This window comes from Lichenostomus cassidix, chromosome Z (assembly GCF_008360975.1).
Source record: "Lichenostomus cassidix isolate B80296 chromosome Z, HeHo_3.0, whole genome shotgun sequence".
Taxonomy (NCBI): domain Eukaryota; kingdom Metazoa; phylum Chordata; class Aves; order Passeriformes; family Meliphagidae; genus Lichenostomus; species Lichenostomus cassidix.
This window is the reverse complement of record NC_139511.1, coordinates 10,741,752-10,755,025: the sequence shown is the minus strand read 5'-3', so window position 1 is coordinate 10,755,025 and position 13,274 is coordinate 10,741,752. Positions and strand designations below refer to the sequence as shown.

The window sequence follows — 13,274 nt, the reverse complement described above, 5'->3', positions numbered from 1 at the left end:
AAGTCGTTATCTCAAATATGTACAGAACCTGTGCAGTATCTGATCCTGAGTGTGATTTACTTTCTCTTTGCAAATACCAAATTAAGTTTTGTTTTTGGTATGTCAGTTTTGATGATTTATTTAATTGAAATTGGACACAGTGTCTCCTAGGGAAAGCTCTTCCTTATCATTAAAATGGAGAGCCAGAAGATGGAGAGGAAAATTATCAGGATGAAACCAAGTTAATGTACCTTGGAATATTCACATAATCTCCAGCTAGTCTTAAAATAGCATGAAGCATGAAAATATTTAAGTCAGGTATTTGCATTGATTGCAAGAAGACTGTGGAAGAAGTTCCACAGGTGAGGTGTTTGGTAAAAAAAAGGCAAAGAAGACTGTAACAAAAAAATAATGCTGTAAGCATTATACACTAAATTTTTACAAACCTGTTTATTTTACAGCAAAGAAGGCACTTCAGATGGATATAGACATTGCTAGAAAAAAAGTATGAAGGGTAGAAATTTTGCTCATGAACTTAAGCTCTCATATACTAATTTTTCTCATATGTACAGATTTATACATGCTGTAACACACATGCAGTTTATCTTTATGATTATAATATGTACAATCAGAACTGGTAATGTTCAGGTACATAAAGTCATTACACGATAATATTGAAACAATAGCTTTAATAGTGTTAATACATGCAATGTTTGCTAAAGCATTTTTTGAACCATATGCTACAAGGCCAATTAATCCTGTCCTTGTTACCAAGATCTTGCACATTTTTATTTAACACTATTCAGTAGAGGATGTCTGTTTAACAGTGATCTATCTGTAAATTACTGAGGACTTTTAAGAAAAAATGTTACTTATAGAAGCCCAGGATTAGGCCTCTTTTTGTAGAATCTATATAAATGCTTGAGATGGTATACCTTAGTTTTAGTGGTGATCGTTTTTAATTATTATAAAGACAATGTTGTAATCAGTTATTATGAGAAAACATTTATTCAAAGCAAAGAGTGTAGTTAATTCTATTTTTGGAAACAGTCCAAGTGCTGCTTGCTGCTTGTGGCTAGCACAGGCTTTTCCCATGAGAATTCTTTTTGTGTTTTATAAATAAAGATAAAGTTTGGATGTTATTAAAAACAGTGTCCCAAGATCTGGACGGTGCAGGCCTGGCCAGTCAGGCCTAGGGGGAGGTTTCTGACTGACCAATCTGGGTGACTTTTGAAAACTCTATATATATGATGAAATCAAAACAATAAAGGACTTTCCTTCTTGCCACTGAGAACTGACCTCTTTACTCTGCTAGCTGCTCAACAGCGACAGCTGCTGAATGAAATACAAGTGTATGGAGTTCATGGTATAGATTTTCTGAAAACTGGTGATAGCATAAAAAAAAGACACCCTTGTTTGGTCAAAGTTAGCAAAATCTCTTTTTACTGGAGAGGTGCCAATCATGCCTCTTTCTCAACTCATTTTGTGTACATAGACCTCTAAAATTAGGCCTTTATGTCCTGCTAGTATAAATTGACCGCATAACAGCAGTACACTGTTGAGTAGAAGTTAATCAGATATTAGCTTCTCTATGTTTTGGTGTCATGGTTTATAGAAGTTACAAAAATTCTACCATCTCAGAGAGAGTCTGTCCGTCAAAGGCATGCTGCAGACCAGCTGCGCCTTTTTTGTGTATATCCAATGTAGGTATTCCTTGACCTTCTGCAAGATATCTACTAGTCTCTGAGGCTTAGGGTAAGGATGTATTTGCTCTGATTACTTTCATCTGTTTAGGATCACTGATTTTAATTTTGCTTTCAGTACTGCTGTCTGTGGTGGTTTGCTTAGCCCAGAATAACAGCAAGGTCTCTTTAACATCTAAGAGAAATTTAAACCCTTTAAAAGCTGCTGTGGTAGGCCTGAAGAAATGTCTGAGGGGTGGGGAGTGGCACAAATATGGCTCCTGTGTGTTCTGTGTGAAAGTTCTGGAAATTTTTCACCAAGTCCAGCAGAGCCAATCTCTGATGGCTCTGAAAGTGATGGACATGCTGCTGGCCAAGGCTGGGCCAATTAGAGGTGCTGGTTACACCTCTGTGATAACATATTTAACAAAAAAAAAAATCAAAACAAAGTAGTCACTCACTTCTTTTTAGCCAGAGGAGGAGGAGGAGGTGAAAATATGTGAGGGGAAAACAACATGGAGACGCCAAGGTCAGAGGAGAAGGTGGGGGAGGAGGTGCTCCAGGCGCCAGAGCTGAAAACCCTCTGCTAGCCATGGTGAAGACCATGGGCGGAGCAGGTTGTCCCCCTGCAGCCCATGGAGTCCACAGGGGTGCAGAAATCCACCCACAGCCCCTGGGGAGGTGCCCACGCCAGAGGAGCAGGTGGATGCCTGGAGGAAGCTGTGATCCAGTGGGAGTCCCATATAGAGAGTTAAAGTTGCAAAGGCCTTGCAAGGGAGAGAGAGGCCTTGCCTTGCTCTGGAGTGGAACAGCCTGGCCTCAGCTTGCAAGTCTGCATCCTGTGGACAAAAACTCAGCATTACAACAAATTCAGGCGGGTGTTGCTCATGAGGTTAGACCCACACCAAAGAAGTTCACAGAGGACTGTCTCTTGTGGGAGAGACCCCATGGCTAAGTAGAGGATTCTTCTCCCTGATGATCTGACCAGAGAAAAAAACCCTTACCCTGCCCTGACTGTGCTGTTGGTTGGAAGGAGGGAGGAGGGTGAGCGGAGAAACAGTGTCTTAAGAGGGAGGGGGGTGAGTGAAGAGCTTAGTTTTACTTCTCATTTATCCTCTGAGTCTGTTAGGTTAATAAATCACTTTGCAACATTAAGTGTTCAACCTGTTCTGCCTTCAGTGCATCTCTTCCACCAGTGTATTATCTCAACTCATGAGTCCACTATGTGTGTGTAACAGTTTTTTTCTTCCCTCTCCTGCACATCTGCGGCAGGAGAGAGCAGATGTGCTTGGCATTTAGCCAGGGTCAGACCCTGACATATTTCATACAGAATCTTGAATTTGGTTGCAAATATTTTTTAATGGGTACTCACTGTTTATTTCCTCCTAGTATGGTTAGGATTAGTCTTTTGCTAGAGGTTAGTTAAGAAGTTTTCGCTTCTTCTCTGTAACTTCTGAACTTCCTGGCTATCATTGCTTTGTGTTCTAGATGCATCAGAAAATCCAGACAAAATCAATCAATATTGTGCAAACTATGTTAAAATTGTGCTGAACTAGGGAACGTTGCAGTGTGTCTGCAGCAGACAGGGCTTTGAGATTCCAGGTGTTTAAGAGAGGCATTTATTGATTATGGGTAAGTATCTTATTAATGTAGGGGTGGCATGAGTGACCTTGATTAAAACAGAATTCTCATCAAATTGCACACAGGCTGCACAGTCACTGTTGCATTGTTGCATTGTGACAACCTATTTAAAATTCATATAAAAATGTTCAGCTGTTGTGTGTCACCAAATAAAAGCTGAAATCCCTGAGAAAATAGGGTAAAGTACATTTAATAAAAGGTCTGTCTTGCATTGACAGTCAAGCTGAGAAAGATTTTGAATAGTGAAAAATATGTGTGGATTGCTGGGAAGTTTTTTAGCCACTAGAGGGTACACAATGCACAGGAACAGCTAAAGCTGGGCAAAATCCTTGACTACTTGAACCAGAGCCCAGAAAAACATGTCTGAGGAACCTTCTATGTTTAGTATTTCAGGGAGCATTCAAAGGTTCCCAGAACATTTCTGTGAGTGTCTGAGTCTGCAGGTGTCTGTGCTTAGGGTGGATTTAATGATTGCTTTCTTTACTTAACAGTTGTGAGGAACAAATTGTCACTGTTTATTCTTGCAAACCTAAAATATGCTTGAAACTCTTTTTAAGAGCACTTGAAGAAAAGAGGAATTAAATTTACTTTAATAGTTTTAAGTATTATTGCCTTTTGTACTCGGAACTTTATAAGCCCTTACATGAGATATGACTAATCACTGAATGATTGGAGTTTACCTCTAAAGTTTCCATAAGAATCTGACTTTTACTTAGGTATTGGAGCTCAGGTATTGCATATCTGCAGGAAGCATTAGTCAAATGTAAGAGCAAAAGCAGGTGATGCACCATAATGGTGGACCATGAAATAGTTTTTTTTTTGTTACTGTGTAATTTGAATTATTGAGTGTAGTTATTCTGATCTCTAGGGTGTGATCGTCATTCCTGCTTTGTGTCCAAATACATGTTATGTGGTTTTCCCTTTCAGTGTTGTTGCTTTTCTGAACTTAATTTTGGGTGCCAGAAATACATTGAAAAAGAAAATAGGACCAAAGTTGTCTAAAATATTAAGAGATTTTTGATCTTTACACTGGTTGATATGAGGCATTCCAGGCAGCCTTTAATGCTTGACTTGCTGGTTTTTGGCTAACTACAGGGTCTCTGGTGGAAGCAAGACATATGCCCAGAACCAGGTGAAAGGTACATGAAATGTATGGCTACATGGAGTGCTCAATTTCTTATGGCATTGTTCAGAGACCAATATCCTTGGTCTGGGGATTTCAGCGGTAGAGGATCCTCATACATTAGAAGAACAATATGAGGGCTGGTAGAAGCAACTAGCTGGGTATTGAGATAATTTCTGTGCACTCTTCTTCAGTGTTGTCAGGAAGGATAATTGTGAAGGGACTGTGGTCAGATGGGTTGTGCACACACAAGTTGTATTCTTATCTTCCTTTTTGCTGTGTCAGTCCAAGGGCAGGTCCATTTTCTCCCTGTGTCTTGGCAGCTTTGTTTTCTTGGAGCCAGCTATCAGGGCTGCCTTCTGGCAGTGCCTTTTGTAAAAAGAAGGAAGCACAATTGAAAAAAAAAAAAAGACTGCTCTGACTTAACTGGGTTATAGAGTCTGATTATTTCAGTGAAGGTAAAGATTATTCCTTTCCCTCCTACTCCATCCTCTGTGTAGTTAAATTCCAGACCATCTGGTACTATGAATATTTCTACTGTTAAACTTCACAGAGATCTCTGTGCAGCAGAGGAGAGTTAAGTGGTTATGGAATTGGTCCACATCCTTACCACTCTGCTAAAAGGCTTACTGTGCCTAACACATCTTTATGCAGTGTGTAAATTCTGAGCTAAAAAACGCTTTCCAGGGCTAAAAGAGCAATTAATTTAATAAAGCACTGGTTCTGCAACCATTCTTTGGAGTCTGCTAACTCCTGTTAACCAGTACCACATGTGGTGGGTTTCTTGATACGGAGTAGAGCATTGAGCAGACCAAATTTGGCTTATCTAAAACTTTAGGACATGTGGCTTTTTCACTATCATCTTATGATGCATTTTAATTTATCTTACGGAGTTGAAGGGCTCTTTGTGCCCTTACCAATAATCTTCAATTGTTCAGGCCACTTGTTTTAGGTTGTTTGAAATACTTTGTAAACAGCTGTAGGTACAAACTACAGCTCTGGAAAAAAAAAAGTCAATACCAAATGTATTAAAGACTGTTAATTATATACACCATTTTATCATGAGAACAAAGCAAACATTGGGAAGGAGTAGAGACAAGGAAGATGAAAGCAGGAGACACATTTTCAGTATGTTAGAAAAAAATGATTAAAGAAGATTCACGAAAATTCTTCACTTCTCTGCTTTCCTGCCTGTCTGGAGGATAGAAAGTATGTTTTGTTTCCTTCTAAAAAGAAGCAGAGGTTGTCCTGTTGCAGATTTTTCTGGTTTTTTTTTTTTTTCAAATGTCAAGATTTGCATTGAACTGTTTTAGGAGGCACAAAGTAGCAGAAAAACAGAAAAAAGCTGCCAAAAAAAAAAGGGGTTTAGGAGAAAGGAGACGGGGAAGGAAATGCAGTCAAACCCCTTTTGCCTGTGTACTTGTACACTTATTTTTTCACGATTCCATCCTTCTTCTGCTCACACCTGCATCACACTGTTTGTCTCTTGCTTAGTTCTGCCATGATGATTCATGATCACCCAGTACACTGTTTTTCAGGATCTTTAGTACATGTTCACACGCTGACAGAGCTTTAGAAGATTGTCCCAGGAGCTGAGTCAGAACTGTGAATTAGAGAGGTCATTTTTCTGATCTTGATGCTGTGTGGCTGTTGGAGCTGAAAGGGAATAGGGGAGAATTCTTTCAGGGGATGAACTGTGTTGTGATTAGGGAGCTGATTAAGCTATAGTGACCTGTCCGCTGACTCTCTAAGGAGCTGTGGTCTGGCATCCCTAAATAGTATGGGTTCTAAATGGCATACAAGTCTCAAAATTTGAAAACCTTTAATATCTAGAATATATAAACTAAACGTGGTAAGCCATACAATAGTGTACCATCTATTCCATGCAGTTTCTCAATAACTTCCAAATCAGAGAGTCGAGAAAAGGGAGAGTCTGAAGACAGAATGAGAGGAGGGATCTGTGTGACTCGGTTTATTGTGTGGTCAATCAACACCATTGAGAGACTGTTCTATATTAGAGTGGATCAAAATGCAGCATGAGCAAAGGTGTCATACGCTTTTTACCTGTGTGCTTTGCCTCTCAGAAAGCTTACTATGCCATTCAGAAAGCACAGCCCATAGTTTAGCCAAAGGTTTCAGTTTGTACCAAATGTATAATATGTACTTTTTTTTTTTTTTTTTTTTTTACTCTTTGTAAGGACAGATTAGACGTTTTAGGTTTGTGCCCAATCCAGGCATGGAAAAAAATTGAAAGTAGTTGTAAATTAAATCTGAGGTCTTTAGGATAGCCTGTAACTTAAAATGGCCAGTGCCTGGTTTGTGGATACAGTGGTGCTGCAAAATGTCTTCAGGATGACTTAAAATTATAAACTGAGATTCTAGATTTATAGGAAAAGTAATGCTTTTGATACACTGGGAACAGTCTGGCAGACAATTCTTTCCTTAGTGCTTCATTTTTTTTTTTTTTCCCAGAAACAGCATGGCTCTTTCACCGTACTTCTTAAGACATTTGAGATTTTTACTCAGTGCAGATCAGGATGTTTCAAGAATGTCATCTGTTGCACTCCTGTATTTTGCAAATGTAGTTGATTCTATAATTAGCTGTGCCAAACATATGCTTAGTGAACCTGTTTTTTTGAAGTGCTTGCCAGAAGCATGCGACTTACCATGTCTTTTATAAACATACAGATATTGCCATGTGCTAGCAATTTAGGCTAGCATTTGGAAGTTCATGGTGTAACAGTAAAATTACTAGTGTGATAATTGTACTAAGGGGTCCCAGACTGTAATAGTAACAAACTCTATGGCTAATGCATTTTCCTGACATGAAAATGACATCTGGCCAAACATGCATAGTATAGATTAAATCCAAATTTTTGCCTTTTTAAGTCCATGCCTTCTGCACGTGTTTCTTGACCACTTCTGGATTAGCATATGTGTTTTCTGAAGTCGCTTAATGCCTGACTTTGTAAGATCCCAAATAGTCTATGACTGGCAAATAGAACCCGCTGAGCACATGGTAGAAAAAGACCCAAAATATTATTCTGTTGAGACCTTTCAGCCAGCTATTGCATTTCACATCAGAGGATAAGGCATTTTGCTGGTGGCTGAAGTGAAACTGTCACAACCTTTGTCAAATGATAGCAATGTTGTTAGAATTAATTAGCTGACAATTTTTAACTTTTTGTGATCCTTAGGTTACATGCTGTAGAAGTAAAATAATTGCTTTGTGCTTGCAAGAAATTTTGGTCTTAGTAAATGAATAAAATATTATGGTGAATCATTATGCAACAAATCCATAAAATTGTGATTGAAGTAGAGGAACTAACTAAGATAATATATAATATATATAATTTCAGATTGTGACTATTAGTCTCAAGATGAATTATTGTAGGTTCTTGACATGACAACACAGTTAAAAATTTACATAGGAAAAAGAAGTGTTCTATTTTTGCTGCACACACCTGCTATCCATTTTATTTGAAAACATAAATACTGCAAAGTTTATTAAAACTGGATCATTCCTATGAGTGCTATGTTATTTTTGTTAAGAGTGCATATGTCAGAGTGTGTAAATTGCATTATGATTATTGAGAAGAGGCAGATGAATATTTTTTCTTGTACTGATTTCACAAAACCTGCTTTTACCTTAAAATAATCATTGCCCACTTGTTAGAGAACGATTTAGTGTAATATTATTATAAATTAGTTAAATGAGTTCTGTGTTAATAGTGGAACTTGTAATAGAACCAATCTTTCCTTATGCCTACTCTATCATGCTTTTTAGAGGGAGGCTGCCTTTTGCAAGCAGAGTCTTCATAGCCTCACTGAAAATATTAATTGCTGTCTCCCCTGTAGTGTGAGATTGGAGTTAGGCACATGAAAACAGGCTTTATTGTTCAGACTTGCCTCCAGGAAGGAAAGGTGCTTGTAACCATTCATCTTTTCTCTTTCCAGAAGAAAAGCCTGTGAAGTTTACATGCTGTGACTGTGACACTCGCTCCTCACGACTCACCTCCTAATTCTCTGACACGCAGATTGACTGGAACACATTCCAAGCACAGCTCCACAATATGTCTCTGGCTCCTGACTATTTCGGAGGAGAACACTACCAGGTTATTGCACTGCAGCCAGGCCTGTATCTTTTGGAGAGAAATCCAGGCTCAAAGAAGGTTGACTGCGGGTACATTACCAAGGCACCCGGTTGACTGCTGTCCATCATTTGCCCTGTCTAGCAAGCAGGCATACTTATCATGTAACTGCATGTATATACATACCTGTCCTATGGGTCTAGAACACCAAAGGCCTTTCCTGCAGCTTTCCTACCTGATCAAATAATTGCATTCTTGTACATCGGCATTCAGGTAAGTTGGAAAGCTTTGTCAAGTAGGAAGTAGAGCTCAAAAAGAGAGTAAATCAAACTTGAAAAGAGCTTTAAAACATACTTAAGAGTTTTTTACTCTTTGGAACAAAAAGTGTGCCAAATTGTTGTCAGGCATAAATGGGTATAATTTTTGAGTACAAAGAAATGCAGGCAAGTTTGCTTTTCTCACAACTCATTGCAGTTGTGAGAAAAGCAATAATTTTAGTTAGAATGTAATGAAAATTAAATGTTGTGTCATGTTCCCCTTGTTTCTCCCCCAGCAAATTCATTAGCTGATTAGTCAAAAGGGATAAATAATTCCTTTACATTTGCATTCCTTTTTGCCAAGCAGTATGGATTTTTCCTTCACACATACAAAGAAATGAAACTGACTAATAATGAAATCACTGAGAATACTTAACCATAAAAAGAACCTTTTAACACCAGAATGCACACAAGCCAATCTGAATTTCCTATCAGAATAACAGAATGGAGGTGGTCCAAACACGGCTGGTTGGTTCCTTCTCATTTCTGATGGCCTTCAGGCAGGCTTATGCTCTTTGATCCAAATGAACAAAATACAATTTTTTTTTTTGTCTTTAGATCATGTTTTCCTGAGCGTATTTTTGTCTATAGAGGCCTATTTCTATCCAGGAGAAGGAAGTGAAGGGGTGGATGTTTGCTTTGATACACACACCCATTTCATGTTGTAGAGTGGGTGATGTGCCAGTATCCTCCGGAAGAGATAGGATTCAAAACCTCTGTAGAAGAATGGTTTTTTACATTCTAGAATGCAATTGACTTGATACTGTATATCTAATTATTTAATCTACAGAGAATTTTATGTGTATAATCTCTCCCCTCCCTTTCTGAAGGGAGTTACAGGAGAAAGACTGGGAATTGAAAAGGAAGTTAAGTGCCTCTCACTAACAGACCCTTTCATAATCAAATTTTTTATTATATAATGACAAAGTATTTAAACACATCTTCAGTCCAAGCCATTTCTAAATGGTAGAAAGGCTACACCAAAGCTACTAAGGTGTCTTACCATTATAGTAGAGTAATTCAGGCAATTATATTTAATTTGATTTATTTTGTGTTTTGTTACACTTTCAGATGTTTCAGACATATGATTCTTTTTGTTCTGGGTCTAATCCATACTTCATTAAGTCTGATCAACTTGCATTTAAATAGTTCTGAACATTTTTTGCATTAATGTATATCAGTGAGATGTAAGAAACAGGATTTAAAAAACCTGTTTGGATCATTAAGTACAGACCTTTACTATCACATCTGAGCCTGTCTTAGAATCCTGTTCATCAGTTATTAAAAGCAGTAATTTAAAACCAAACTTACTCTCCTGCACCTGCAGAATCTAAGTTTGACTCTACTGAAGGTCAGAGAGTGGGAAATGGATAATCTGTCCTTTTACCTCATGTGAAACTAGTGCTACACATAAAATCACTCTTAGAATACATATGTTTCCACAGATAGATATGTAAAATTTGCTTAAGAATTTTAAAAATTAATTTGTAAAATTTGGTAGTTTTCTGAATTTTTGGGACTCTATATAACACTTTCTTCTAACATGGAAGTAACAGTGGCTTTTTCCTTCCCTCTGCTGACCTCTGATTCACTGATACACTTTTCCTCATAGCAATTTAAAGCACTGCCAACAAAAGATGCTTTGCCATGTGTTGAATCTGTCAAGCTTTTAAGTAGTTTCTCCTCAGGTGTCCATTGAAGATGAAGCAGGTTTTGAACAAATGTGTCTCGGGGCCTGTTTGTTGGCTAATTTTTCATCTGAGTTTCCAGCTGCACCAGCAACCTGACCAAGGAAAAAAGAAGGTGATTTTCAAGACAAATTCTCACTGAAATGGAATACGCAATGCAGTCCTTGCTATTTGTCTTTTGAGATAAATTACTTTAACCAGTTGCCTTCATCTGTTGCTTAGTTATCCCTATGTTTGTTTAAGTCACCAGCAGTACAAAATTTGTCTAGAAATACAAGCAGAGATCTTTCAAGCATTTTTCTTGTACTTCCTAGAAATTTAAGCCAAGACTTCTATTGCTGTAATAGGGAATTCTAATTTTTAAACAGTCTTGGGACAAAAGTAATTCATAACATTGGCAGTGTCTAATCAGCTTATAGGTAGTTATGCTTCATTATGAGATAATAAAGTAATCATATAATTCATCTCCCATGCTGCCAGTGAGTGGCTGCAGAAGAAGCCAGGGGAGAGCATGGCCAGGAGAAGTGATTCAAACTGACCAAAGAGATATTTCATACCACGGAATGCCATGCTCAATACAGAGAGTGAGGGTCCTGATTGCTGCCCAAGGACACTCTAAGCATCAGTTGGCAGATGGTGAGCATTTGTATTGTGCATTAATTTGACTTCATTAATTTGACTTCTTGGATATTTATTCCTGTCTTTTATTATTATATTAATTTATAACTTTTCGTTATTATTATGTGGATTTTTAGTTCTTTTACTTTTTCCAATTCTCCTTATCCAGGGTTGGTGAAGGGAAGTGAGTGGCTGCATGATAATTAATTGCCCACTGGGGCTTTAACCACTGCACCTACTAATGCCCCTCGGTGCTGATCTTTCTCAGTATTATTAAATCAACATTTTCTTACAGTACCCATTAGACACTGTAAGAAAGAATTCTGGCTAAATAATTCCTGCAAATCACCCACAAAGGATTAAAGTCCAGGGAAGACTTGACATGAGTTTAATTGATAAATGTTAAAACATTTACCCTTCTGCTTTGCAGTATTGTGTATATAGGTTTTCTTACATGCATCCTCAGACATGTGAGTTTTCTCTTTTGCTCTGAAAGTCTTCAGAAGTTTTTTCTTTGCTGTTTATTATAATGTAGAAATCTTTGAGTAGGGTAGTCAATTAATTTGGCCTTCCAGTTCTTTCATCTGAGAATTCTGAAATATCTAGTGGCTTTACCAGGAGTGAAGATATATGGACTTTTGCTTTGTCACTGAAATGGTTAGATTTTTATGTGAATATTGAGAATGTACTGCATAGTAACCATCCTGTATCTAAAAGTTCTAATCATCTGCATTCAATGAGGTTATTGAGCATTGAGTTTTCTTCATGTTGTTACACTTCCATCAAAATCCTTGAGTCTTAAAAAAAACGATCCCACTTTGCCCAGAACAGAATTTGGATATGTAGAAAATTTTTCACTGCTGCTTCTCAATCTGTATGTAATCTGGAAAGTTTTTGTGGGTGATTTGTCTCCTGGGCTTCCTACAGCATATTTCACAAATACTGTAATTTGGCTTTGAAAGAAAACACTTACTTGCTTCTCAGACAAGCTAGCAGGTCACTCTTCCTAATGTTTTGACTTTAATAAGCTGTGTGCTTCATGTTCTCATGAGTTTTGCTTTCTTTTTCAGACAAAATACAAGTGAGATTTTTTATACATTCAAAACTAAGTTAGAAAAGGAGAAGCAAACCAGCTTCAAGGATACTGTATCACAAAGCTGTTAGGAAATATTTTTTCAATTGCAGATCTTCTATTGTGGAACAACAATTTCTCTTTCGAGGTCAAGAAACGTAAAAGAAGAGATCACATTAACCTAGTTTATAGTGAAGTGAGACACAGTATCAGATTGAAATACTGTGTACGCAGATAATGTAGTACACTTCATTCTAGACAGATAATTAAAATTAGTGAAAATAAGGAATTCGAGAAGTAGTTCAGAAATGAATCAACTATTTTAAACTAAATGTGTGAATAGGTGCTTCTGCTAGGCAGGGAAATATATTCTTTTGCCAGTTATCCAACCGTTGCTCTTATAATACTTCATAGCCTTTTGAATGGCTCAGATTATGGTTCAGAACATCCAAAATTAAAAATAATAGCAAAAGATACGTCTTACAGAACATTTACAGGTCTAAACACAGATTGCAGTGTGCTTTTTCTAGCTTTAAAATTTTTAGAATGGAAGTCCCATATAAAGATAATAAATGTTCTGTATAATTTTGAAGAGTGATGTAAATTGTATAAACAATCCAATAAGAAGATGTTTTAAATAAATTTATTTAACATACTGAGTGAAAAATAGCTTAGATTCACCTCTATGGGACATTTATGCTTTCTCTGGACTTGTAGATGCTGGCAGTAAAATTCAGTTATATGAAAGTGGCAAATTCTGTATTCCTGTTACTGATTTCATATTTATATCTTGCTTTACAAATCCTGATTCTTGCCTCTCTGATGGCTTTGATAGAAGCAGGGCTCTTTACTGCTGTTACTGTGTATGTCACACCTCTGAGCACAAGGCTGGAAGAAACTGGTGGTTTTACAATGCCAGTCTACCCTGCTGTTCACAGAGCCCAAGCTGAAATGAATATGCTTTTTGAGACTGTCACCTGAGGACCTTACACTGAAGACATATTTTTACCTCTGTGTAAAGATCCAGCTGAATGCATTGTAATTCCTAACAAATGTGTGCCAC

At 37.5% G+C, this 13,274-nt stretch overlaps 1 long non-coding RNA gene across 1 annotated transcript in view; it reads left to right on the top strand.

Moving 5' to 3' along the window:
* LOC146424371 (uncharacterized) overlaps positions 1-13,274 on the top strand; it is a 25,683-nt gene extending 12,409 nt beyond the window's left edge. The window contains exons 3-6 of the long non-coding RNA XR_014847096.1: positions 8,383-8,789; positions 10,522-10,636; positions 11,002-11,157; positions 12,210-13,274. This is a non-coding gene — a long non-coding RNA (uncharacterized LOC146424371). The remainder of the gene's footprint in view (positions 1-8,382; positions 8,790-10,521; positions 10,637-11,001; positions 11,158-12,209) is intronic.